This window comes from Nicotiana tabacum, chromosome 18 (assembly GCF_000715075.1).
Source record: "Nicotiana tabacum cultivar K326 chromosome 18, ASM71507v2, whole genome shotgun sequence".
In the NCBI taxonomy this organism is placed as follows: Eukaryota; Viridiplantae; Streptophyta; class Magnoliopsida; order Solanales; family Solanaceae; genus Nicotiana; species Nicotiana tabacum.
In genome coordinates this window covers 110,646,718-110,674,633 of record NC_134097.1, presented here as the reverse complement: position 1 = coordinate 110,674,633, position 27,916 = coordinate 110,646,718, and the positions used below count along the sequence as shown (strand labels likewise).

The 27,916-nt window shown below is 38.9% G+C and overlaps 1 pseudogene; it reads right to left on the bottom strand.

Moving 5' to 3' along the window:
- Positions 1 to 1,490: 1,490 nt before the first annotated feature.
- Positions 1,491 to 27,916, bottom strand: part of LOC107768733 (uncharacterized) — a 42,200-nt pseudogene continuing 15,774 nt past the window's right edge.

Genomic DNA, 27,916 nt, shown 5'->3' with positions numbered 1-27,916 from the left:
GAGAATTTGGGTGGGAGAAGAGGTATGAATCGTGGGTTGAGGGAAAAAGAGTAAAGTATATGCAAAAAGAGAGAGAACGTGATTAGTCAATTTTACTTTGATTATGTGAGAGAAAAGACTAAAAAGGAGAGAGAAAAATATTATTTAGCATATATGGTGCCTTAAATGTAAGATGTAACTATAATTAGATATTTGGCTATAAAGTATAAAAGGTATCTATAGGATGTAATATTTTAAAATGGTATTTATTTAAAATAAATAGGGTACTAAGGTTTTCTATAGGGTGTAAAAATTCCATCTTTATTTACGGAGATGCCTGCACCTTCCCCATGTCTAATTACTATATAGAGGACCAACAAGGGTTGTGGTGGAGTGGTAAGTACTCATTCGTCCTTAACCAGAGGTCTTGGGTTCGAGCACCTGGATATGGAGTCGTCTTTGTTAGGGAGGGCTTTACCCCCAATGTAGGACTTTCCGGCGCGAATCCGGATTTAGTCGAGCCCTAATGTGGGTACCAGAAACCGGGGAAACAAAAAAAATTACTATATAGATGCAAGTTAAATGGACTACCACTCCAACTCTCCAAGGTCAATTCTGCCAAACTAAATGTTGAAACAGAGTAGTTTTTAACATAATAAAGGAAGTTAGAGCCTTTATATGCCATCTCTAGGGAGTTAAGTACTTGAAAAGACTCGAATTATTGGTGAAGGCGCATTTAATGCCTTACCCTGATCGAAATTGTCCATGCATCATAATCTACTAAAATATACCTAGTTGGTTGCATCAATAACATCAATACCTTGTTTATTCTAGATCATCCTATAATTCTAGATCATCCTATAATTGAATCCATGGGGTTAAGCATAAACCAATACACAAAAATAAAATAAAAAAGTTGTCTTTAACAGAAAAAATGTTCAAGATAGTCAACCAATATGGCTGAGAATTTACAACTCAAATGTAAATGCTTGCATGAGAACAGCATACAACTGTAAGAAGCTATTGAATTCTGTATGATCTTAGAAATGTGAATGAGTCATCAACTCCTATTAACAGTATATAAATAACAGAATAAGTACTTCTTTGAGCAACCTTCAACAATCTGTGCAAGTGAAATCGTGTGGTGCTTCTATCACTCGTGCAGGGCAGAGTTGCTCAAAGAGTACTTTGACAAAGTGAGTAAACTCCATAACTCCTTATATGGCCTTAAGCATTGAGTTTGGCTTTAGGTCAGTTGCTCTTAATTTTGGTTGAACAAACATTGCTATGAAAAATGTATCCTCTTAATGTATATGTGGATGATATTATCTTACTAGAGATGGTGTCCTGAATCTTAGCAAATTGAAGGCTTACTTGCGCTGATGGTTTCAGACCACTGAGGGTTGTTGTATAATGTTTTCTAGGAATCCAGGTTGGCGCTGTTTGAACAAGATTTTACATATCACAAAGAGAGTGCGCTACAGACTAGAAATCAATTACTCAGTCTAAATGAGTTGACACAATAAAAAGTACATTTGACAACAAAAAAGAACAATGAACAAAATAACTAGAGTTGGTATCCCCAACTGACCCTGAACCTTATACATTTGACCAACCTTGAGCCCTATCACACATAGAGAGGCTGAATAAGACCTCACTCCGCAAAAGAATGATATTTGTGAGAGAAAATTGAGCATCAAAATGTTTTTTATTCCCACAAGTTCACAAGACTAGTAGGTTCATTGCATTAGTTACAAGTTAACATCTTCCTCAGGTAACAAAAAGGATTCAAATTCCATCTCATGTTGAGGCAATAGCAATGACCATGCCGATGCCCAGGTGGCTAGTGGAAGTGTTTTCTAATAATGCCTCAAAAGATTAATCATGCATTTTGTTGTTTCTTCTGTAGCAAGATCCTCTCCGGCACATATAATCTACAAAATAACCAATTTTCAATTACTTAATGGCAACATTAGCCCAATGCATGCACAAGCATTCCGCATTCACGCAGGTTGGGGGGCAAGGGACGCACTCCAAGGGATGTGATATAGATAGTCTATGCTAACGCAAGAATTAATGGATGTTTCCACGGCTCGAACCTGTGACCTATAGGTCACACGGAGACAACTTTACCGTTGCACCAAAGATCCCTTCATAATGACTACATCAGCATGAACTTCATAATGATGTAAATGTCACACTACACTAAGACGGTCATATCAATAGATTATAATCAACTAATGTAAATGAGCCCTCCAAATAAACAGATGGGAGCTAATTGTCAACTGCCTACCATATAATGCAATTAAGAAATAAAAAGGCACGTCTTTTCTTTAGATACATAAAATTTCTATTGCCTTTCTTTCCTCAATTTTTCCCAATTACACGAGGGGTCAGGGAAATGGTAAGGGAGAGGGGGACAGTGAGAATCAAATCACACCTATTGTCCGAGACTCCCATGGATACCCACTACATTATGGTTTTCTATTGCCTTTCATACAAAAGTAAATCTTAAAATCACGGTTGAGAAATTATTTATATCAAAGACAAATGAACAACTCATTCTAACACCTGCTAGCTGCGATTTTGAACTAACCTCTGCAAAAACTGAAATAACTTTTGGAAGGTGTAAATAGTTGTGACCCAAAAGTTCTTCGTCTGATCTATAAGTCAGAAGCTTTGGTAAAACAGTGAAGACTAAAAACACATAAATTCGTCAGATTGCATTTAAGAGTCTGCAAACTTAAGTTAAAATAAATTGGCACTGTCACGAAGAGATTGGCACTAAATAAATGTAGTTTATAACGGGATATCAATTGTTAAAACATAATCTTGACGTAATTTTGCTAGAACAAATAAAACAAAACTGTTCCAGTTGCATTATCGTAGTAAACTTGTAAAACTAGCTGGATACTAAAATTTTACCTCGAGCAATTTGTTTGGCTAATGATTGCTTAGTTTTCCCAAGATGTGATATTAGGAAATTTATATGGAACATATGCATGCTGGCATTAAGAACGCATAATTTATCTATGAAAAACATATCTAATCATGTCCCCATATTGTATATCTTTCTTTTCTAGTTTTATTGAATAAAGTATATGAAACAAATTATAATGAGGATCTGAAATAATAAAGTGAAGAGCAGATGAAGATGAAAACTAGAGCAAAATAATCCAATACCTTTCAACCCTCAAACATAGCTCGTCATGAACATATTTGGCTTCATGCAAGTCACGCTTTATAGGCAGGCAGTTCAACCCAATCGGAATAATCTATCAAAAGAAATCGGAATAAGAATTGCGAAGAAACTATAACAAGATCATGATGTACATCCGAGGAACGTCACTTTATCTACAATGATCAAAAGCTATATGTTTTTAGTATAGTTCGCGTGAGGAGCACATGCACAATGAAACAGACCGTTGTTAGAATGTATTAACAAAAGGCAAATATGATAGCACCAACCACCATATGTCAGGATTTTTCAGCTTTTTCACTAAAGCATCTCATGGTAAAATAAATTAAATGCTCTATTTGTTCCAATTTAGGGAAGTCTAAAAATGTTTGACACTATTTCACAAATAAATATTATTCCACACAAATACACTTTGATATTTCAAGAATATCATAGTTTCACAATACGATCAAAGTTTGATATTTCACAACTATGACACTTTCACCAATTTCAAGAATATTTCAAATTATTAAAAATTTCACTATTCTTAAGCCTAGGGTCTTTAGAAAAAAAAAACCCTCTCTATCATCATAACTGATAAGGTAGAGATAAGGTCTGCGTCAGACTTTAAACTTTGATGTAATACAATATCTATCAAACTATATTTTCGGCTATTACGTTAGTATTTTCTTCCACTACCATAAATAAACAAGCTTTATTCTTAAAAAAAAGTAATAAATAGATTTGCTTCAGCTAGTCTTGAGATACAGCATCAGATTTGTGATCCCTTAATTTGCTGAATATTACAGCGTAATTTTTTTTGGATACTGCTTCCTTTCCCTCATACCAAACCGCATTATATCCTTTTCTTTATCTCTCTTTCGATCCCTCATACGAAACGCCACTGCTAGTACCGTCGCCGCAAGCGCTATGCGGACCACGACTGCGCAGTGCATTAGGGAAGTCGCGAGAGAGGTATTAGGGGTCTCAAAGGGTTACTCTAGTGGTCACAAGGGCGACTAGCAGTGGAATGGAGAGCTGCAAGGAAAAGTGAAAACCAAGAAAGCGGCGTATTTGAAGCTAGTGGAAAGTATAGATGAGGAGAAGGGGGCGAATAGGGAGTAATATAAGTTGGCTAAGAAAGAGGCAAAACTAGCAGTTACGGCGGTCAAGACTGCAGCTTTTAGTCCTTTGTATGATGAACTCAAGGGCCGAGGTGGGGATAAGAGGTTGTTCAGGTTAGCCAAGGCGCGAGAAAGGAAGGCTCGTGACTTGGACCAAGTGAAGTGCATCAAGGACGAAGAAGGTAGAGTATTGTTGGATGAGGGGCTTATCCGTCGGAGATGGCAGACCTTCTTCCATAGTCTCTTGAACGAGGGGGGACAAGAGCATTGTGTCGAGTGATTTGGAGCTCCCTAGGAGTCGTTGTGACTTTGGGTATTGTAGGCGGATTAGAGTTGATGAAGTGGAGGGGACTATGCGTAAGATGAGCAGGGGCAAAACGACCGGGCCGGATGAAATCCCGGTAGAGTTTTGGAAGAGTGCGGGCAAGGCAAGCTTGGAATGGCTCACTATGTTATTTAATGTCATTTTTAGAACGAACAAGATGCCCGAAGAGTGGGGGTGGAGCACGATGATTCCTGTATACAAGAACAAGGGTGATATCCAAAATTGCAATAACCACCGGGTATCAAGCTGTTTAGCCATACTATGAAAGTCTGGGAGAGAGTGGTAGAGCTAAGGGTGAGGAGGAGTGTGTATTTCCGAGAACTAGTTCAGGTTTACGTCGGGGCGTTCGACTATAGAATCCATCCACCTTGTTAGGAGATTGATGGAGTAGTATAGGAAGAGGAAGAAGGACTTGCATATGTTGTTCATCAACTTAGAAAAGGCAAACGATAAAGTTCTGAGGGAGGTTTTATGGAGATGTTTGGAGGCTAAAGGTGTATATGTTGCCTACGTTAGGGTGAATAAGGACATGTATGATGGAGCAAAGACCCGAGTGAGGACGGTGGGTAGGGACTCGGACTAGTTTCGGGTTATGATGGGGTTGCATCAGGGGTCGGCACTCAGCCCTTTTTGTTTGCCTTGGCGATGGACATACTAACGCGCCACATCTAAGGGGAGGTGTCGTGGTGCATGCTATTTACAGATGATATTGTATTGATTGACAAGACGTGAGGCGATGTGAACGCGCAGTTAGAGGTATGGAAGCAGACCTTGGAGTCTAAAGGTTTCAAGTTGAGCAGGACCAAGACAGAATACTTGGAGTGTAAGTTCAGTGGTGAGACTCAAGAAGGGGAAGGGGAGGTAGGGTTGGACTCGCAGATCATCCCGAGGAGAGGAAGTTTTAAGTACCTTGAGTCTATTATTCAGTGGGATGGGGAGATTGATGAAGATGTCACACATCGTATTGGGGTGGGATGAATGAAATGGAGACTCATTTCCGGTGTAATATGTGACAAGAAGGTGCCATCGAAACTTAAGGATAAGTTCTACATAGTAGTGGTCAGACCGACTGTTAGCGGAAACGTAAAAGAAAGAACACAAGATTTAACGTGGTTCGGATCAAAATAATCCTACGTCCACTAGAGAACAGTTGCCTTTTTAATATTAACAAAGGAAGGGGAGAGTTCCCTATTACACTTAAGAGAATTTCTCTCTTAACTCTCTACTCACTACAATGTATTGTATTATTTTTGGGATGGTTTTTACAAATGAAGGAGTGCATCTATTTATAGAGGTAAAAACCTCATCTTGATGTCATTGGTGACATCAAACTACCTCCTCTTGATGTCATGGGTGACATCAAAGGAGGAAGCTTCAGCCTAGCATCCACACCAACTCTTTCCACTAACTCTTCCAATTGGCATGCCATTGTTGACTAAACATAAACCAACACCTTCAATCTCCACCTTGGTTTGCGTTTCGAGCGTGCGTTTGAACAACTCTGGCCAAAACTTCTAAGCTTACTGGACAACCCTGTTGTAAGAAACAAGAAGAATCAAACCATTGTTGAACATACCACCTCCACCTAACAATTGTTCTCTTCGAAGTTGCATCAGTTGATGCACACCCCCGCCAAGTCCTTGCAGTGTGCAAACTTAGCGAGTGGGACTATCTTGGTCAACATATATGCAACATTATCGTCTGTGATAACCTTCACGACCTTGATAGTTCCATCTTCAACATCTCGAATAAAATGAAATCTGACATCAATGTGTTTAGTGCGCTCATGAAATCTCTGATTTTTCATTAGATGAATAGCACTCTGACTATCACATCTAAGAGTTGATTCCAGCTGAACCAAACTCAATTCTGCTACTAAACCTTTCAAACAGATAGCTTCTTTCACCGCCTCCATTGCTGCCATGTATTCTGCTTCTATCGTAGACAAAGCGGCAATCGACTGCAGAGTCGACTTCCAACTAACGGCACTGCCAACGAGGGTAAAGATGTATCCAGTTGTGGACCTTCTTCTGTCAAGATCTCCTGCATAGTCAGAATCTACATAACTGAGAATTGAAATACCTCCACCACTTTTTCGAAAGGTTAGACCAACACCAGAAGCTCCTTTGAGATATCTCAATATCCACTTGACATCTTCCCAATGCCTCTTTCCTGGGCTGGACATGTATCTACTTACCATACTTACAGATTGAGCAATATCTGGACGTGTGTATACCATAGCATACATAATGCTACCAACTGCACTGGCATAAGGAATCTTTGACATATGTTCCACCTCATCCTCGGACTGAGGCATTTGTAACTCTGAAAGTTTAAAATGAGTAGCTAATGGTGTACTTACAGGCTTGCACGTATGCATATTGAATCTCTTGAGAACCCTTTCAATATACCTCTTCTGAGAAAAATGTACAATACCGTCTTCTCTTGAAATCTCCATACCAAGGATTTTCTTTGCAGCTCCTAAATCCTTCATGTCAAATTCCTTACTCAACAGTTTCTTCAAAGCATTTATCTATGTAATGTTGTTAGCAGCAATAAGCATATCATCAACATACAACAGTAAATAAATCATTGAGTTACCAGACATCTTCTTGTGATACACACAGCTATCAAATGCACTCCTTGAGAATTCATGTGTAGTCATGAATGCATCAAACCTCTTGTACCACTGTCTAGGGGATTGCTTCAAACCATACAAAGACTTCTTTAGTTGGCATACGTGATCTTCTTTTCCCTCAGCTAGGAAACCTTCAGGCTGATCCATATAGATTGTCTCTTCTAGATCACCGTGTAAGAAAGCAGTTTTGACATCAAGCTGTTGAAGCTCCAAGTCAAATTGAGCAACCAATGCTAGTAGCACGCGAATTGAGCTATGCTTCATGACTGGAGAGAAAATCTCATTGTAGTCAATTCCCTCCTTCTGAATGAATCCTTTTGCAACCAATCTCGCCTTGAACCTAGCATCTTCTACTTCAGGAATTCCCTCTTTCTTTCGGTAGACCCACTTGCATCCAATTGTCCTCTTCCCCTTTTGTCTTTTCACTAAGACCCATGTCTGATTCTTGTGAAGAGACTCCATCTCTTCAGTCATGGCTAACCGTAATTGTACAGCATCCTTTCAAGAAGTTGCTTCAATATACGAGGAGGGCTCCAGATCCTTAATCTCTTCTTGTGCAGCTACGAACGCATATGCAATCAAGTTTGTTTGATCTATAAGGCGTTCCGGTTCTCGTGTCTGCCTCTTCTCCCTCCCACTTTGCAATTGTGTACGGTTCATTGACAACAAGTTCTTCAAGGTCTACATCTTCTGACTCATCTTTAACCTGAGTCTCTTGATCCTTTTCCTTAGCAAGCTCCACCGGAAGCTCCACCTGCTCGTCGTTCTTGTTTCCTGAAAACTCCACGGAAACTTTACGGGGATCAAGTATAGAGGATTCATCAAAGGTGACATCTCTACTAACTATAAATTTGAGTAAATACAAAAACCAAAGTTTGTACCCTTTTACTCCATCCACATACCCTACGAATATGGCCTTCTTAGCCCTTGGTTCAAGCTTTCCTTCATTAACATGATAATAAGCTGGACAAACAAATACTCGTAAGTATGAATAGTTAGAGGGTTCACCTGACCATACCTCATTCGGATTCTTAAAGTCAATTGCCGATGTTGGAGATCGATTGACAATATGAGCAGCAGTGTGAACTGCTTCAGCCCAAAATACTTTGGACATTTTGGCTTGTAGGAGCATACAACGAGCCTTTTCAAGAAGAGTTCTGTTCATTCTCTCGGCAACTCCATTCTGTTGTGGGGTATGCCTGACAGTCCTATGTCTTGAGATCCCATGAACCTTGCAGAATTCATTAAACTCTTCATTGCAAAACTCCAAGCCATTGTCTGTGCGAAGATACTTGATTTTCCGCTCCATTTGATTTTCAACCAAAATCTTCCACTCTTTAAATGCTTCAAAAGCATCACTTTTTGCCTTCAAAAAATGCACCCAAACCTTTCGTGAGAAATCATCAATAAAAGTGAGAAGATACCTCTTTTTGCCCTTCGATGGAAGTTTAGAGGGACCCCATAAATCTGAATGGATGTAGTCTAGCACTCCTCTTGTCTTGTGTTTGCTAGTGCTGAAGCTGACCTTCTTTTGCTTCCCTAGAATGCAGTGCTCATAGAAGTCAAGTGTGCCGATCTTCTCACCTTCCAAAAGGTTACGATTGCTCAACATCTCCAGTCCACGCGCGCTCATATGACCCAGTCTCATGTGTCATAGTCTTGCCTTGTCATCATTAGATAATTGCACTGTAGATGCATTTGCAGAGCCAACAATGGTGCTTCCGTCCAATGTGTAAAGGTCGTTCTCTAGCTTGCCTTTCAACATGACTAAAGAACCTTTAGTCACCTTTATAGTTCCTGCTTCGCTCATGTACTTGTAGCCTTGTTTATCCAGAGTACTCAGGGAGATCAAATTCTTCCTCAGATCAGGAATATGACGGACTTGTGTAATAGTCCTCACGACTCCATCATGGCAGCGAACCCGAACTGAGCCAATGCCAACTATTGCACAAGTTGCATTATTGCCCATTACTACGGTTCCTCCACTTTTCTCATAGCTGCTAAACCAGTCTTTTCGGAACGTCATATGCAGAGTGCAAGCAGAGTCTAACACCCATTTGTTTCCATAACTACTATTATTATTACACGATGTTGTTAGTACATAATCATTATCAAAATCATGTACCTGTTCAACTGTGGATGCACTCGCCTTTTCCTTGGACTTTGACATTGGGCAGTCTCGTTCAAAGTGCCCCTTCTTGCCACAACCCCAACACTCTGTATTCTTCTTGTTCACACGAGACTTTGATCTGTGCTTTGATTTGCTCTTTCCCTGTTGTCTAGTCCGGCCTCTTACAAAAAGCCCACGTGTCTGGTCATCTCTATCTCCTTCAATGTGCCTCTGCACATTACTAGAGTTAAGTGTCTGCCACACTTGCTCAAGCTTGATAGGCTCCTTGCTATACATCATTGAATTCTCAATATCACGATATCTTGAAGTCAATGAAAATAGCAAAGCACAGGCAAGCGTCTCCTCCTCCTTTTTAATTCCTGCAATCTGTAAGTCCATGACAAGTTTATTGAACGCATCTAAATGATCTTGTAACGAAGTACCTGACCCCATCTTAAATGTGTGAATACGTTGTTGTAACAACATCCTTGTTGTCACTGATCGGTCTTGGTATAGCCCTTCTAGCTTTTCCCATAACTGTTCGGTTGTCTCTACGGTACCCGTACTCACTTCACAAAGCACGTTAGGTGCAAGGGATAGTTGGATTGTACTCAATGCATCCCCTTCAATCTTCTCCTTGTCGGGAGTTGATATATCCTTAGGATACTTTCCGTAAATAGCATGGATTGAATCTTCCCTCCGCAGTAACGCCATCATCTGGATCTTCCAGATATTGAAGTTGTTGCATCCACTGAATCTATCAATTTCAAACTTCATGGAACTCATCTTTGCTTGTTCTTCCTCCTTGGATCGTTAAAGAATCCTGTTGCTCTGATGTCAATTGTTAGCGGAAACGTAAAAGAAAGAACACAAGATTTAACGTGGTTCGGATCAAAATAATCCTACGTCCACCAGAGAACAGCTGCCTTTTTAATATTAACAAAGGAAGGGGAGAGTTCCCAATTATACTTAAGAGAATTTCTCTCTTAACTCTCTACTCACTACAATGTGTTGTATTATTTTTGGGATGATTTCTACAAATGAAGGAGTGCATCTATTTATAGAGGTAAAGACCTCCTCTTGATGTCATTGGTGACATCAAACTACCTCCTATTGATGTCATGGGTGACATCAAAGGAGGAAGCTTCCTCCTAGCATCCACACCAACTCTTTCCACCAACTCTTCCAATTGGCATGCCATTGTTGACTAAACATAAACCAACACCTTCACCGACGATGTTGTATGAGGCTGAGTGTTGGCCAGTCAAGATCGCTCATGTCCAGAAGATTAAGGTTGCAGAGATGAGGATGTTGAGATGGATGTGCGGGCACACCAGGTTAGATAGGATTAGAATTGAGGTTAATCGCGATAAGGTGGGTGCGGTCCATATTGAGGAAAAGATGCGGGAAGCGCGGCTTAGGTGGCTTGGTCATGTGAGAAGGAAAAGCACAGGCACGCCGGTGAGGAGGTGAGAGGTTGACATTGGAGGGCCTACGGAGAGGTAGAGGTAGGACAAAGAAGAGGTGGGGAGAGATGATTAGGCAAGACATGGTGCAGTTTCAGCTGACCGAGTACATGACCCTTGATAGAAAGGTATGGAGGTCGAGGATTAGGGTAGTAGAGTAGGTAGTCTAGAGTGTTCATAACAGTAGTATTGGCACGCAATCTCTCTTTCTGTTAGTAGTAGGGTTCTATGACTAACTGTTATTTTCTTTCATTGTTGAGACTGAAAATGAGCAAGTGTGATCACTCAGTCTTTTATCGGTAATCAGCAGTTGGCATTATTCTCCCAGTTGTATATATTGATGACATTGTTATCACATGAAGTGACTATGCGGGGATCTCTTCCCTCAAGTCTTTCTTGCATACTAAGTTTCATACGAAGGATTTGGGCCAACTGAAATACTTTTTGGTAGTAGAAGTGAATAAAAGCAAGAAGGGACTTCTTCCGAGAGATATAGGAGATTAGTTGGAAAGTTGAACTATCTCACTCTAACTCGTCCAGATATTGCTTTTGCAGTGAGTGTTGTTATCCAATTCATGTCCGCACCTACAGTCAAACATTGGGAAGCTTTGGAATATATTCTATGTTACTCCCTCCGGTCCACAATAAGTGACCAATTTGCTTTTTTATTTTGGTCCAAAATAAGTGTCCATTTATATAATCAAGAAAAAATTCAATTTGTTTTTCCAAAATTACCCTTATGTATGTATCCATAAAAAGTCATTTACTCCTCACATTTGAATATTTAATTAAGGGTAGTTTAGACATGCTAGGTATTTTTGTATAAAATTTAGTATTTTCTTAATGGGCGTGTCAAAAGCAAATTGGTCACTTATTGTGGACCGGAGGGAGTACTTGAAAGGAGCTCTTGGACTTAGAATATTGTATAGCAATCACGGCCATACTTGTGTCGAGTGTTTCGCATATGCTGACTAGGCTGAATCCAAAATTGATAGAAGATCTACTACAGGTTATTGTGTTTTTGTTGGAGTAAACCTGGTATCATGGAGGAGTAAGAAGCAAAATGTTGTATCTCGATCCAGTGCAAAATCTGAGTATAGAGCTATATCACAGTCTACGTATGAGATTATGTGGATACATCATCTTTGAACTTAAATTGGGTTGAAACATCATACACCGGCAAAACTCTGGTGTGATAATCAAGCTGCCCTTCATATTGGTGTTGTCACACTTCCTTTTCAGCCGCACCCCGGAAAAGGGTATACGTAAAGGGAGTTTTTCCAATGAAAGGACAATCGAAACGGAATTTTATTTAAAGATTCAGAGTCGCCACTTGGGAGATTTGTGGTGTCTCAAGTCACCGGTTAAATCCCGAATTGAGGAAAAGAATGACTCTGTTTAACAGTCTGCGCACCAAAAATCCGGATAAGGAATTCTGTTAACCCTGGAGAATGTGTTAGGCATTCCCGAGTTCCGTGGTTCTAGCACGGTCGCTCAACTGTCATATTCGGCTTGAATATCTGATTTTATACAATTATGAACCTACGTGCAAATTTAACTGTTTACCGCTTTTGTTATTATTTATTCAAAGAATTGCAACGTCGTGAGAATGCATCTCGAATTGCGCCACATAAATGTACCCGCAATTTTTGATACGTTCCAACTTCGTTGAGATTTGGATTTGGGTCACATAAATGTGCACCTGAGTTTAGGAATATAACATTATTAAATACGCGCCTAAAGATACTAACGCGTTGTTATTTTGAGAAAAGCCGTAAAGTTCGCTATGCGGCCTGTCTCGAAATCTAAGTATTTGAAATAACTGTCCATTGAGGGCCCCGCAATTTGTGTATTCTTGTTTGTCGAGGCTCGTCTCATTCATTATTTTTTAAAGGAATTTACGACGTCGTGGAAATGCATCTCGAACCACGTCATAATCAATGTACCCGTGATTAACGACACATTTCGACTTCGTTGAGATTTGGACTTGGGTCACATAAATGTGCACCCGAGTTTAAGAAAGTAAATTATTAAAAGTATGCGCCTAACAGTGACTAACGCGTTATTACTTTGGGAAAAAGGCCGTGAATTTCGCTAAGCGGCCGATCCCGAGTTCTAAGTAATTAATATATATACAATCGTGAGGGCCCCGCAATCGGTGAGTTTTACTAGGCGAGGCTTATCTCGTTTATTTTGAAAGGACAATCCTAAAGTGACTACATTTTCTATTAAGTTCGTCTCCAAAATAAAAAGAGAAGAGGTCCTAATTAGTTACATGTTTATAAGCTCGTGCCTCTTATTGTTTATTAGATTAAGACAAATGCAAATGGAAAATTGCAACAGAGCTTACTCAAGGGAGATTGTATTGTTCCTTATTCTATTAGTTAATAACACTAAAGTTGAGATTATGAATAGAACACGAGATTGACACCCAGTAATATCAAAACAAACTAACTATTCTTTGATTAATTTAAACTAACATTATTAGATGAATTGAACTATTGGAACTAACTATGTGTAATACAAAGCCATTTTTTTAACTCTTTTTACGACTTGTCAAAGAAATGCGTCAATGCTTAAAAACTGACATTAGGCTAACATCAATCACTAACATTTGAGAATATTAGTTACTAACATTATTCACATTGCTATTTAAAATGATGTTACTTACTCAAGCGAACTCGCAATTTCAGAACTAACCCTATTAAACCAACATGCTAATTTCCATGAACTATTTGAACTTGTTTCGTGGTATAACCTATTTGAAACTATTACACGACTACTGAAAAAAAGAATTAACTACACTATATTTCATAACTAGTAATCACAAACTAAGATTAATTACAATTGATATTCTCATGTTTGTAGAAATACATTCAACAGTCCAGTTTATGCATTCCAAAGTCATTCTAATACATGTTATGCGATATCAAGTGAACTACTGCTTATACATTAAATTAAACACAAAGAAACAGGAGACATTCAGAAATCCATTCCAACAACTCTTTACTGCCTTTTCATTAAATTTGAGAGTTGTACAACATGTACCTGGATACGGAAATACAAGAAGATGAAGGAGCGGTCAGCAACAGTAATAACACAGCAACGCAGTGACAGAATAACCCAGTGACAGATTAAAAGGAAGGAACCAGCAGAGTTTCAGCAACACCCAATGAAAACAGTAGCCAATAACCAATAGCAAACTCAGGAAGAACCAATTGAAACCCCAGAAATACCACACAGCAACACTGATGAAACCGCAACAGTACTAGTTCTGATATTCAGCAGTAAAAGAAAAGACTAACTTTTCAGTTTCTTAGCTCTCAAACACTGAACCTTTTAGATTTAAGACCAGCCTGTTTTTCTTACCCTCAAATTACTGAACTTTTAAATGTTAAAAAAATCCAGCCTAGACTCTTTGAAAAAAGACTGAAAGAGAACTGATTTTCTTTCTCCAAAAAACCTGCCCCTTTTCTACTCCCAAATCACTGAACTTTTAAATGTTAAAAATCCAACCTAGACTTTAAGAAAAACTGGAAGAGAAACGATTTTCTTCCTCTCAAAAAAACCAGCCCCCTTTCTGTCTTGAAATGACCCTATTTATAACCCAAAACAGGTATGGGCAACATATTTTAATCAATCCTTTTTTAATCTTTTCATACCATTATGTTTTGTTCCCCACTCTTGCATGTCTTGTTCCCCACTATATTAAAAAAATGTATTAGTTCTCACTACCACATGTCTTGTCCCCCACTATATTAAACAAATGTATTAGTTCCCACTACCACATGTCTTGTCCCCCACTATATTAAACAATGTATTATTGCCCACTACCACATGTTTTGTCCCCCACTAGGTATTATTTTAATATTATTAATGTCTGGTGGACGGATCACTCAAATTAATCTTTTTTTTAAGACTCATTTCCCATATTACCCCTGAAACTACTGAAATTACCATTCTACCCCCATCCCCTTTGATCTATATTACAAACCATATCAGCTATAACCAATTCATCTAATCAATTATCCAATTAATAATCAAACTCTGAATAAACAAACTCGCCAAACAAACTCCTAATCGACAACGTTCATGAGTTAACAACAGAGTCAGATTCATATCAAAACAAACTTATCGAACAAGCGAGTAGATTTCAATCACTAAACTTGAGCATCAATCGAACTCAAAACAGTAGGAAAGTCGTCGAAACACACATACACACAATTTCAACGAATATGCAGTAGGAATATCATGCGAAAATTTTATCAAAAATGAAACCACATATTAAAACGAAACCAAAGAAAAAGCAACAAAAATCCGTGAACGAACTATGACTGACCTTTATGCTAACGATCCGACGTCGAACAATGTTGAACTTCTGATGAAACACAACTTCGTTCGCAACACTGTTTCGACGCTTGACTAACAGACACGGACTCGAACGGAACCTCGAATGGACGGTGAAGACCTCCAACCAACCTCAGCTTAAAACTGTTTTGCGTGTGTGCACATGGTTTTTTTTCGAGAAGAATAGCTGGCTGGTTTCTGGTGGACTGGTGGTTCTATTGTGTTTTAGAGAGGAAGGGTCATTTGGTGTGAGGTCGTGGAGCAACAGCTGGTTTTGTGGTTGGTATTCATGGAGAAGATGATAGAAACGAACGTCTTCTCTTAGGTCTAAGTGTATTTAGGGGTTGAAGGAGATGAACGGCTATTTGTGGTGTGTTGGTTGGTGTTGCGACTGACTGGAGATGGAGTTGGGGTGTGCAGCTATGACGATGGGAATTTATGTGTGTTGAATGGATGAAGAAAATGATGGACCTCCAATCTGATGGGGTGTAACGGCCTGGGAGACGACGAAGGGGCCGTTGGCATGACAGTGGAGCTGGAGCAGCAATGGCTTGGAGATGTTGTTGCTCGCTGCTGCTCGACGGTAAAGGGTGGTCGACGGGCGTTCGAGCTGGAGTTGCTGACGAAGAAGAAGAAGCAGTGGCCATGGCGGACGTGAGGAGGCTGTTGAGCAGTGACTGACGACGAAGAAGAAGAAGAAGCGGCCATGGCGGACTGGTTGGAGCTCGCGACTGGAGGGTCGTTGGGCTGTAGGTTGGCGACGAGGAGAGGGCAACCATGGGGGTGGCTTCGAAGAAGAAGGAGAAAGAGAGGGGGCTGGTGTTTAGGGTTTTGGGGTAAAAAAATGGAAATGGAAAATGGAAGAAAAGGGGGGTGTTTGTTTGGGCTGTGGGGCAAACCGGGTCGGGTCGACCCGGTGGGAGTTTGGTTCTTTGGGCCTGTGGTTTAAAATTGAAGAAAAGGCCCAATCCGATTTTCTTCCTCTTTTATTTTCATTGCTTCTTTTTTCTTTTTTCTTTTTCTTTTTTTTTTCTTAAAATAAAACTAAAATTCTAAAAATTCTAAATTAACCTATAGAACTAAATCAATTTATAAAAGTACTAATTAACTCTTAACAATTAAAACACAATTACATAGCAATTAATGATAAAATCACACAATTTGGACATTAAATGCTAAAACTACGAATACATTATTTTTATGATTTTTGTTCTTGTAAAACAAACTTAATTGCTCCTAATTGTAGAATTAAATACTAAATGCAAATGCGACATATTTTGTATTTTTTATTAATCTAATAAATAAACATGCACAGACAATTACAAATAATTATCCAAAAATGCCACGAAAATTCTCAAAATTGCACACAAAGGAAAATTGTTTTATTTTGAATTTTTGGGAGTAATTCTCACATAGGGCAAAAATCATGTGCTTACAGCTGCCCCTTTTATCCGAAAACACAAAAGGTTTTCGTGCAAAGATAAAGTGAACGGATACGAGCGATTTTTGTCCGTTAGAATACTCCGTGTGAAGCAATTTTTTGAAAAGATTTAACCGAACCTTTGCTTCAAAGGTTTCCTACATATCCCTAGCTAGAAGGGAATCAGGTTAATGTAGTTCGGGAAGTTTTGGTAGTTGGGCCTACCATGGGACTGCAATGTTACTGTTGTTGCATGCTGTTATTACTGTTTGCCGACCTCCTTATTACACCATGTTGAAAGAAAAACAAGAAGCTAGACTAAACTATAGTCTATGAATTACAAAATCTTATCTAGGTCTTTAGTCGTGCTCTTGTGTCTCTTGTTGCTTTGATGTCTCGGTGACTCCTCTGTTATTTCTTTACTTCTGATTTGTCTTGTATTCTCCCTTGACTGTCGATCTCGAACTGCTTATTTCCTTCTCGGGAGCTTAGCATTATTTTTCCATCGAATCTTGGACTGCCTTCCTCTGCTGGGGATTTTTGTTGTTTCCCGCTGGGGATTTCGGTTGTATTCCTCTACTTTACTGACTTCAACACCAATTATTTCTTAGAATATAGCACCTCTGCCGTTTCTTTACTTCTGGCTCGACTTGTCGTCTTCCTTCTGATTTCTGCTGGGGTTTTTTGTTATAACACCCCGCTTTACTGACTTCAAACTTCAATGTATTCCCTTGTTATATGGGCGGGCTCCCAACTTCAAAACTTGAAATGTAAAGACTGAAATGTATTCCTCTGTTATATGGGCGGGCTCCCAACTTCAAAACTTGAAATGTAAAACGCCATTCCTCTCTTCAGGCGGGCTCCTGACCTCAACAACAACTTCAAAAAAATAAATCGTCATTCCTTTCTTCAGGCGGGCAACTGACTTCAACAACAACTTCAAAAAATAAATCGACATTCCGTTCATCAGGCGGGGCTCCTGACCTCAACAACAACTTCGAAAAATAAATCGTCATTCCGTTCTTCAGGCGGGGATCCTGACCTCAACAACAACTTCAAAAAATAAATCGTCATTCTGTTCTTCAGGTGGGGCTCCTGACCTCAACAACAACTTCGAAAAATAAATCGCCATTCCGTTCTTCAGGGGGGGCTTCTGACCTCAACAACAACTTCGAAAAATAAATCGCCATTCCTTTCTTCAGGCGGGGCTCCTGACCTCAACAACAACTTCGAAAAATAAATCGTCATTCCGTTCTTCAGGCGGGGCTCCTGACCTGAACAACAACTTCGAAAAATAAATCGCCATTCCGTTCTTCAGGCGGGGCTCCTGACCTCAACAACAACTTCGAAAAATAAATCGTCATTCCGTTCTTCAGGCGGGGCTCCTGACCTCAACAACAACTTCAAAAACTAAATCGTCATTCCGTTCTTCAGGCGGGGCTCCTGACCTCAACAACAACTTCGAAAAATAAATCGTCATTCCGTTCTTTAGGCGGGGCTCCTAACCTCAACAACAACTTCGAAAAGTAAATCGCCATTCCGCTCTTCAGGCGGACTCCTGGCCTCGACAATAACTTTGAAAAATAAATCGTCATTCTGTTCTTCAGGCGGGGCTCCTGACCTCAACAACAACTTCGAAAAATAAATCGACATTCCGTTCTTCAGGCGGGGCTCCTGACCTCAACAACAACTTCGAAAAATAAATCGTCATTCCGTTCTTCAGGCGGGGCTCCTGACCTCAACAACAATTTCGAAAAATAAATCGTCATTCTGCTCTTCAGGCGGGGCTCCTGACCTCAACAACAACTTCGAAAAGTAAATCGCCATTCCGCTCTTTAGGCGGGCTCATGGCCTCGACAACAACTTTGAAAAATAAATCGCCATTCCGTTCTTCAGGCGGGGCTCCTGACCTCAACAACAACTTCGAAAAATAAAACGCCATTCCATTCTTGAGGCGGGGCTTCTAACTTCAACAACAACTTCAAAAAATAAATCGTCATTCCGTTCTTCAGGCGGGGCTCCTGACCTCAACAACAACTTCGAAAAATAAAACGTCATTCCGTTCTTCAGGCGGGGCTCCTGACCTCAACAACAACTTCGAAAAATAAATCGCCATTCCGTTCTTCAGGTGGGGCTCCTGACCCATTTTCCTTCAAACTTGAATCTTCCTTCTTCAAAACTACTTCCCTCAAAACTGGTGTCTCATTTCTCTGCGAACTGCTGGGGATAACACTTTTTCAAAAATATGTTATCTTACTCCTTCAAAGACTACTTCCCTTAAGACTGATGTTTCATTCCTCTGCAAACCGTTTCCTTTTGCAAAACTGGTCTTCCTCTTTTTTCTCTCTTTTTTTTCCTTCTTCCTTCAAAGACTACCTCCCTTAAAACTCGTGTTATCTTCCTCCTGACATTGCTTTCTTTAAAACTTGTTTTGCCTTCTCCCGAAAAACTGCTGGGGATACCGCTTTTCACCAAATTTGTGTTAGACTTCCCGAAAATTTTCTGCCCCAGTTTGATAATCTTTATTGTGGCGCATCATTCCGTCATCAGTAACATTCCCTGTCCCTACTTCAAATCAAAGACAATTTGGTCAGTTTAAAACGTGGTGATTGGTTGTGATACTCCTGCTGGGGATGCTATCAACCATTTTCCCATCTATGCGTTGTCTGACCGTCTTGCAGCTTGGCTGATACCTTCCGACCTTCTTGACGATTCCTTATTCACTAACCTCATGTATTTTCATGACAGCTGATTTCACTTAAAGATCTTGCATGTTCATTGATTAACCACTCCATCCATCGTCTGAAATACCTTTTTTACCTTTTTTCGGTGCAGACCCAATATCTTCTTTTGCGGTATTGTCCGTGAACTGGCATTTCCCCAACCTTTGAGTCTCCTATGAATTTCCCAATTATGTCCATTGTTTTCCGCGTTGTTCGTTATTGATTTTCCGTTGGTCTTGGCCTTATAACCCTCGATTTCTGCTGGAGATATCCTTCTTGTCACTGGTCCATCCTTTTGTCAATCTCATCATCGAATATACCCTCGGTTCAATCCCTCTGGCCCTCTTTTTGTTGCACTGTCCCTGAATTGATATGGACCAATCTTGGGTATTTTGCGTGAGCCTCAAAGTACGTTGACTATTACCAGCTCATTGCGCTTGTTCTTTCCTGACTTATACCACTTTGATGTACTAGTCAGATCTCGTCTTGCATAATTGGAAAGCTGATGGCAAATTTTGAAATCATTTCTCACTTGTTTTGATCAAAGAGACTCAAGAAGAAGAAATGACAAAGGTAAAAGGAACGGAGTAAAAGACAAAAGGAAGAGATGACTCCTAACGCGAAAAACTACAAAGTAAAACCTATCAGATGTGGATACCAACTCTATTGGCCATGACATGCATATGTGGCCTATCCTTCGTCGCTAATCGCATTTCACAATCTTCGTCTGGTGCTTTCCTATTTGATTCTCAATCTTTATTCGACTTGTAGTGTCCGAAGGGTTTTCATTATCAAGCCTCTCTCATTTTGATTTTTCTCTCAACTTATAGTCGCCTCAAGGTGCCGGTGAAGGTTTTCACCGATAAGACTCTCTCATTTTATTACTTTTCTGCAGGGGATCAGAGTGTTATTCTCGACTTCCATTTGCATGACTTGGCATCTTTCGAAGACTGGTCAAAAGGTCTTTCTTTGGACCGTAATGTGGGGTTTTGGATAGGGCTAGAAAGAAAGGGTATTAGCGGCTCAAACGAATCAATTTGGGTTCAAAATTTACAACCTTCGGAACCAGATTTCTTTACATCAAACACAACTTCTGCCTCGGTTTCTTGCTTGGGGATTTTTGATTTTTTTATTACACTATGACCGAGCCGTGAAGCGCCTACGTATCCTCTTTGAGGAATCAGGTCAAACGTAGTTCCCAATTCCCTTTTTTTTTACACTATGTTATGCTATGCACACTATGTTACACTATGACCAAGCCGTGAGGCACCTACGTATCCTTCTTTGAGGAATCAGGTCAAACGTAGTTCCCAATTCCTTTTTTGTTTTCCTTTCCACTTATTTATTATTTTCTTTTCTTTTTCTTTTTCTTTCTCTTTTCTCATTTCTCATTTCTCCTTTCTCTTTTGTTGTTTTGTTGTTTTGTTGTTTCTGTTGTTTTCTTTTTCTTTATCTTCCATGCTTGTGTTTTCTAATCTTTGCTACTGATTCCGAACGAGGGGTATGAAAGAAAACCAATAAGGCTCAAAGGGGTTAACGAAGGATAAAGTGTTTAGATAGAAGAATAAAATGCCTTCGTCATTCCAATCTTCAAAACATGCCAAGCACAAACAACACAATTAAACATTTGCCACATCCTCTGATTGTTCCGGACTTGATAACCATATCCACACATTCGCCTTTTCATTTTGTCATTTTTAAAGCACCGTTGGGCAATACTCTCACTTTCGTTACCATGAACGGCCTCCTTGTCAATATGACTAACTTGCTTTTATGGTTTTTCTTTATGTTTTACTTGCCCTAGTTTCACGTGGCTCGGGCTTCAAATGATCTCAAGCTATTCTTATTTCCCTTAAGTGTCCCGATCATCTCCCAATGGCTTTATAATTAACTCTTAAGATTAGGCCCAAACTGTGTGTGCATGTCATGTCACTAGAATTGGCGTTGAACAAGGACAAAACAAAAGGATAAAAAGAACTAAACAAAGAAGATGACTGGAGGTAACAAAAGACCGGAAGTTGCATTAGACAAGCGGTGAAACGGTTCGTATAACGAAACAAGCAAAACTACTGGGGTACAACCTTGGAACAAACCCTAAAACAAACTTAGACCACACTAAACAAACCACTATGACAAAAATGGAAGGATAAGAGGGTTTGACACAAGACAATGTCTGAATTACAACCCTGCAAATAACCCGGACAACAGAAATGATAACAAAATGAACCACCAAAATTCCTCCCTGACCAACCAAGAAAGGAGCGTCTTTCCAATTGCGAAGCTCAACATCTTAGCCATTGAATTCGGCATCAACATTACTGGGACCTGTCGCACCTCCTTTTTATCGCACCCGCGGGGGCGTGGGGAGTTTTCTCCAATTAAAGGACAGTCGAAACGGGATTTATTTAATTATTTAAGAGTCGCCACCTGGGAGTTTTAAGGCGTCCCAAGTCACCAATTTTAATCCCTGAATCGAGGAGAATATGACTCTGTTTATTATTCTGCGAACCAGAAATCTTGAGTAAGGAATTCTGTTAATCCGGAAGAAGGTGTTAGGCATTTCCGAATTCCGTGGTTCTAGCACGGTTGCTTAACTGTTTTTATTATTGGATTAATTATCTTGATTTTATTAAATACATTTTTTGTTACGTGATTTTTCTACCGCTTTTACTTATTGTAATTAAGGACCCTTCCTTGAATCGAATTACGCGTACGTATATTCGTGTTATAAAAATGCGGATTTGTGTCACGCGTACGTGTACACAATAACTTTTGATAATATAATTATTAAGCAATCATTTTTTCGAGATTTTGTTGAATCAAAAATATTTGTTTTTCTTAAATATTGAACTGCGCATCGCGGGTTTTTATGAAATTAATTTAACGCCTTTGAAAAAATTCTTTTATTAAATATTCGCTTGAAATTGCGCGTACGCATAATCCGAATTTTGCTTTTTAAAAATATAATCAGGGTACGTGAACGTATCCCTAATTGCGCGAAATATTTGCAATGATATTAGGGATTTTTCCATAAATTGTTTGTTGTATCTACACATTTTATATGAAAATACTGAGAAATTCATATTCAAGGGGTGTCTTTAAATTCTTTAAAAAAAATCACAATTTTTAAATATTGCCCGTTGACTATAATTTCCGCATATAACATGTTCATCCCAAGACTATTCAAACTCTCAGTGAAAGGATAAAAATATGATTAATACTACTTTTGACAATTATAAAGCATATATATGCCAAAGAATTAATTGTATATAAAACTGAAATTGAATTATAAAGGAAAGAATATTTTCAAGAACTTTTATTATTATTAATTTAGTGCAAATTCTATTTCTACTTACCATTGATTTAAAGTGTTGCAATTTGTGCATATACATCTCAACTTATTCTCATATACTCGTTTTAATCTTAATAGACGAAATTAATTTAATTAATTAGGCCTATGATTGAGTTAGGATAGATATAAATATAATCAAACCAATTTGATTCTCAATCTATGTGAATTATTACTAACTATTAACTTTCACATTGTATAAGTTCCTAAGCCCTTTATTATTAAGAAAGAGAACAAGTCTAGTTGACTTAATAAAAGGATATTGCGTACAATATTACTTACCATATTCGACATCGTTAACATAACGGATTATACTAACGCGTCTTTCAACTATAAATTATGAACACAACCAATGTTATGCCAAAAGATAGCAAATTGCAACCAATCATCATCTAGCTTTAAACAACTAATTAACTAACAAAATAAACTAATAGCATATTTTCTTTGATAATTCCATATTATGCTATACCTATCTAACAATACCATAAAATGTAAACAAAAGCCAACTTTCTGCCATGCTTCGTATTTACACAACTCAAAGATAACTAAACTAAGGAAATTTCAACATGGATAACATTATTACAAAGTTTTTATATGAATTTAAGAATAAGACAATTAACTTGTAACCGTCAAGTCGAACTCACTAATGTTTATCCAACATGAAACCAAAGCTGAAATTTAAATGTTTAAACTTAAACGATAGAAGGCAGCATTTCAATTTGAAATTCATTTATTTGTCATGTTGAATCTCTTTTCAACATAGAATTTAAGAGATATGTACCTGAAAACGAAGGTAGAAAGAGTAAATTTCAGCAGTTGCAACAGTAACAAAGTCAGCAGAATAGCAGTATTTAGCAAGTCTGAACCAAACTTGTTAACCCAGATGAACAGTGACAATAACTTTAGGAAAATTTCAGATTCAGACTGAATAGTATCCACAAAAAACAAACAACGGACAGATTCTAGAAGAATAACATTTTTTCAGATTTTCAGTTTCTTCCTGTTTCGGATTCCTATTTCTGATTTTTCTGTTTCTGTTCTCTTCAATCTCACACTCTCTTTTTCTTCTTAGAATCTCCTGTTAAAATCTGATTTCTTTTTCTTTTCAAATCAAATTTTTCTCTTCCTATTTTTCTGTCTTTCCAAAACTCTCTCTAAGCTCTCAAAAACTCTGTCTGAAAACTGATCAATCAGATTTTTTCTTTCAAAATCTGTTCTCCCCTTCTCAAGTCAGTCCCCATTCCCCCTTCTTATACAGGTCTGCTTGGACCCCTTTTTCTTTTTAAAAAACAGAAAATTTCCATTAACAATCTATTTTTCCACTTTTAAATCCCATTAAGCTAACTTTTTCCTGATTTCTAGCAGCCCATTATCCCTTGTCCCCCATTAGTATCATTAATTAATAGCCATTAACATACCACTTTCAACCCTCTATTATATCATATTACCTTACTGTTTCATTACCAGTAGTACCCCTGAAAACCTACTGTTATTACTGAAAAATCAGAACCCACTGTAAAACAGATTCTATAATCTGTATAAACTTAATTATCCTTCTGATTTACAGCTATAACCAATCCTATGATTTTGAGACAGTATATCACATTTCTAATAACTGATTGACAAGAACTGAATTTAAACAGGGGATTCTCAACTGAACACTGAATAAAACACCCTTAACATTACACAGAACATGCAGGATTATTTCAACTGAAATTCAAAACTGAACTAAAAGCAAACAAATACAGGAGCATTGTCAATATACTGACAATGCCCTGTTCAGAAAAAAACAATATATACATACCATTGACAAACTTTCTGAATTATTAAAAGAGAATCAATTAATTGGGAAGAACTAATTGTCTCAGTTCAATGACAATAAATAATTCCAAACGGATAAACAGGGTATTACAAACAGCATTAATGGCAATAAGAATTTACAAAATAACTAATCGACGAACTTAATCGAGTCGATTACAGATATTATGACCATTCGTAAACAACAGAAACAATAGTATGATTCTGATCCAATAGACGAGTATGAGACAGTATAACAGAATTGACTAAAAAAATATGAAAAATTAAACAGACTAATGAAAACAAAATAGAATACTCATAGAATGCTCATAAGAAACAGAAATTACCTCTGAACCTTTAAATTCAAATGAACTCAACTCGACTTGGATTTGGACTTTGTTTGAAATCAAACAGACCTTAGTCGAGGTATTTTCCACTGAAAATACTTCGACTAAGGTTGATTAAACCTCAATCTTTATTCAATCTGGACAGAATCCAAAAGTTTGGTATTTTAGGGTTCTTGAAAGTTCGATTTAGGACTTACTCATTTCTGGTTAGATTCGAGGGAAACCAAAGATGTTCTAGGCACGAGGGAGGTCAGGGGGGTAACTGGTGTGGGTTTGAAGTAGGTTGGAATAAGGTCAGGTTGTACTCGAATCTTAAAATGAAGATTCGAGTAGTTCCAGTATGATTCGAACCATGCAACTAACAGATCCATGATGAGGGTATCTAGGGGAAGTTGTGGTGTTATTTTGGAAGCCATTGGAGAAGATCAGGTTTTCAGGCCAACCTTCGATTTAAGATTCGAAGGGTTGGGGCCTGATTCGAAGGAAACCAAGGTTATATTCGTGTAGAGGATGTTCAGGGGATCTTAGGGTGTTATTTTGGTGACCGGCGGCGTTGATGCCGCCGGGTTTCAGGCTTTGGGGTCTTAGGGCGGCTAGGGTTAGGTGGGAGGGTCTGAGGAAGATGGTGAACAGTGAGAGGAGGGGGGGTGTTCAGTTAGGGGCCGGGGTAGGGCTTGGGACTTATATAGGGGTGGGGTGGATTGGTATTGTCCGTCCGATCAAGTAAGATGAAGGGCCAGGATCAATCCACTAATCCAAACGACGTCGTTTGGTTTAACGTTGGGGTCGGACTGAGTCGGGTCACTGGATCGGGTTACGGGTTACGGGTAAAGGTGATGAAATCGCGTCCGTTGGTTGGATTTGATCCAATGGTCCTTGATAAATGTGGCCAAACGTCGTCGTTTGGTCTTGGCTTTGGACTGGACCGGACTTGGGCTGCCTGGATTGGGCTAAAGGGGGTAATTTGGCTTGGGCCTGGATTTAAATCCTGGTCCGATTTTTATTCCTTTTCCAACTATTTCATTTTTCTAATTTAAATTTCCAATTTTAATTATAAAACAATTTTAACTTCACAAAAATATATTAATTACTCTATAACAATTATTTAACACATAGACAAAACATCAATCACACAGTGAAATATTTAAAATAGAACTATCGCATATTTTTGTGATTTTATTTAAATTATCTTTTAAATGCATAATTAAATCCTATATGCATGCAACATGTATTTTATTTTATTTTTCATTTTATTACGACAAAGTAAACATTTACGGACATAACACAAATATTTAACACCACGCAAATTCAAAAATTACACAGTAAAAGAAATTTATTTTATTTTTTGATTTATTTTGGAGTAGTTTTCGTTAAGGCAAAAAAACACGTGCTCACAGTACCTCCACCAACCTCCATCTCATTGTTCTTAACAAATTGCTTTTGGATTCCCTTTGCGGGCTCGTTCTTAAGAGCAACCTCTAATAGCACTGAAAACTCTGCCACGCACGGACCTCCGAGGATCTCAGACGAATTCTCATATTCCTTTTCAAAACAAGTCATATTCAACATATGCATCTCATTACGAATAGGCGATGGACTTTGGCTAGTGTCTGTTGCATCTGGATTTTGCTCGACAATGTCACCTGCATCAATAAGCTTCTGAATTGCTTTCTTCAGCTTCCAACACTTCTCTGTGTCATGCCCCGGGGCATCTGAGCAATATGCGCACCTTCGAGAAAAATCAAACTTCTTTGACAGAGGGTTTGGCATTTTTATATGAATCGGCTTCAACATGTCCAATTGCCTCAACTTCTGGAACAAACTGGCATATGATCCTCCAACAGGGGTGAAAGACTTTTCTTTCTTCAGCAACCTCTCATTCTTAAATGCTTGATTGGGCCGGAAACCTGATCCAGAGGGCTTTCGGTAGGCTTGTGAGGGTGGATAGGCATTTTGTGGAGCTGGGTACTGGGAAAGTGAAGCATGTTTTTGGGAGTCCCGTGGAGAGAAGTAGCATTGGGGAGGGGAGTAGTGTTGGGAGAATATAGTTGGACGACGAGTGATGGAGCTACTCGAGTGGTTGGGAAAGCTGTTATAAGTGTGTAGATATGGAGAGTGTGGGGGATCATCCGTTATTGTGTTAGGTGCTTGGGTAAGGACAGAGTTCAAGAAGCTAGGCGGTGGAGGGGGTGGTGCTTTCCCAGTCATCCATGCCTGATACATGTCTGCCACATGCTGTCTCAACATTTTTACCTCTTTTACCAACCCGTAGTCCTGTTCAACCAACCGCTTTCGGGCATCGGTACCAACCCACTCAGTTCTGCTGTTCTCTGCCATTGTCTTTTGCCTTTGTGTTGCAGGGAAGCGTTACTTTCAGGACCACAACCAACCACCTTTCTAAAGATTGAAAAGGGACAAAAATGAGAGAAACCGGTTAGCGTTAGGTTTTTCACAGATAGGAAAAACACACATTGAGGATGCAATGCAACTAGGCAGTTAACCCTTTCTATCACGCATTTGCTTCAGTTACGTGCGTCATTCCGGCTTCTTATAATTGCTCCCTTTTTCTTTTCTTTTTTTTCTCTTTTTTTTCTTTTTTTTTTAATGGTGGTCGAATCTTATATGGATTGCCTACGTATCATGTTCCCACATAAATCAGACCGGATGTAGTTCTGACACAAGTGCGAAAAAACAAAGACACCATTTTTGGATTTTCAATCTTCATTAGCAAAACGAACTATTACAAGGTAAGACACTTTTTGAAAGGAAATTGACAGACTTGATACAGACTACAGACTTTATGCCAAAAAAAAAGGAAATACCAACTCCGACGGACAATAGACTCTAAAGACAAGAAAAATACAGATTCAAACTATGAATGTCCCAGAGTTTTTAATTTTGGGCGCCCGCGGGGCGTCGTTCGGCCTCGCCACGGGTTTTGGTGCATAGCTCCTCTGCAGATCTTTTAAATCTTCCATAACCTAGTGGACATGAATCATTTTTGAAGCAAAGATGGTGGTACGGGATATATCCTCACAAGCTAGGCACTTTATGGTGATGTAGTGCCTGATATCGTCGATTCTTCCCTTGACTCTGTCCCTTTCCATAAGCAA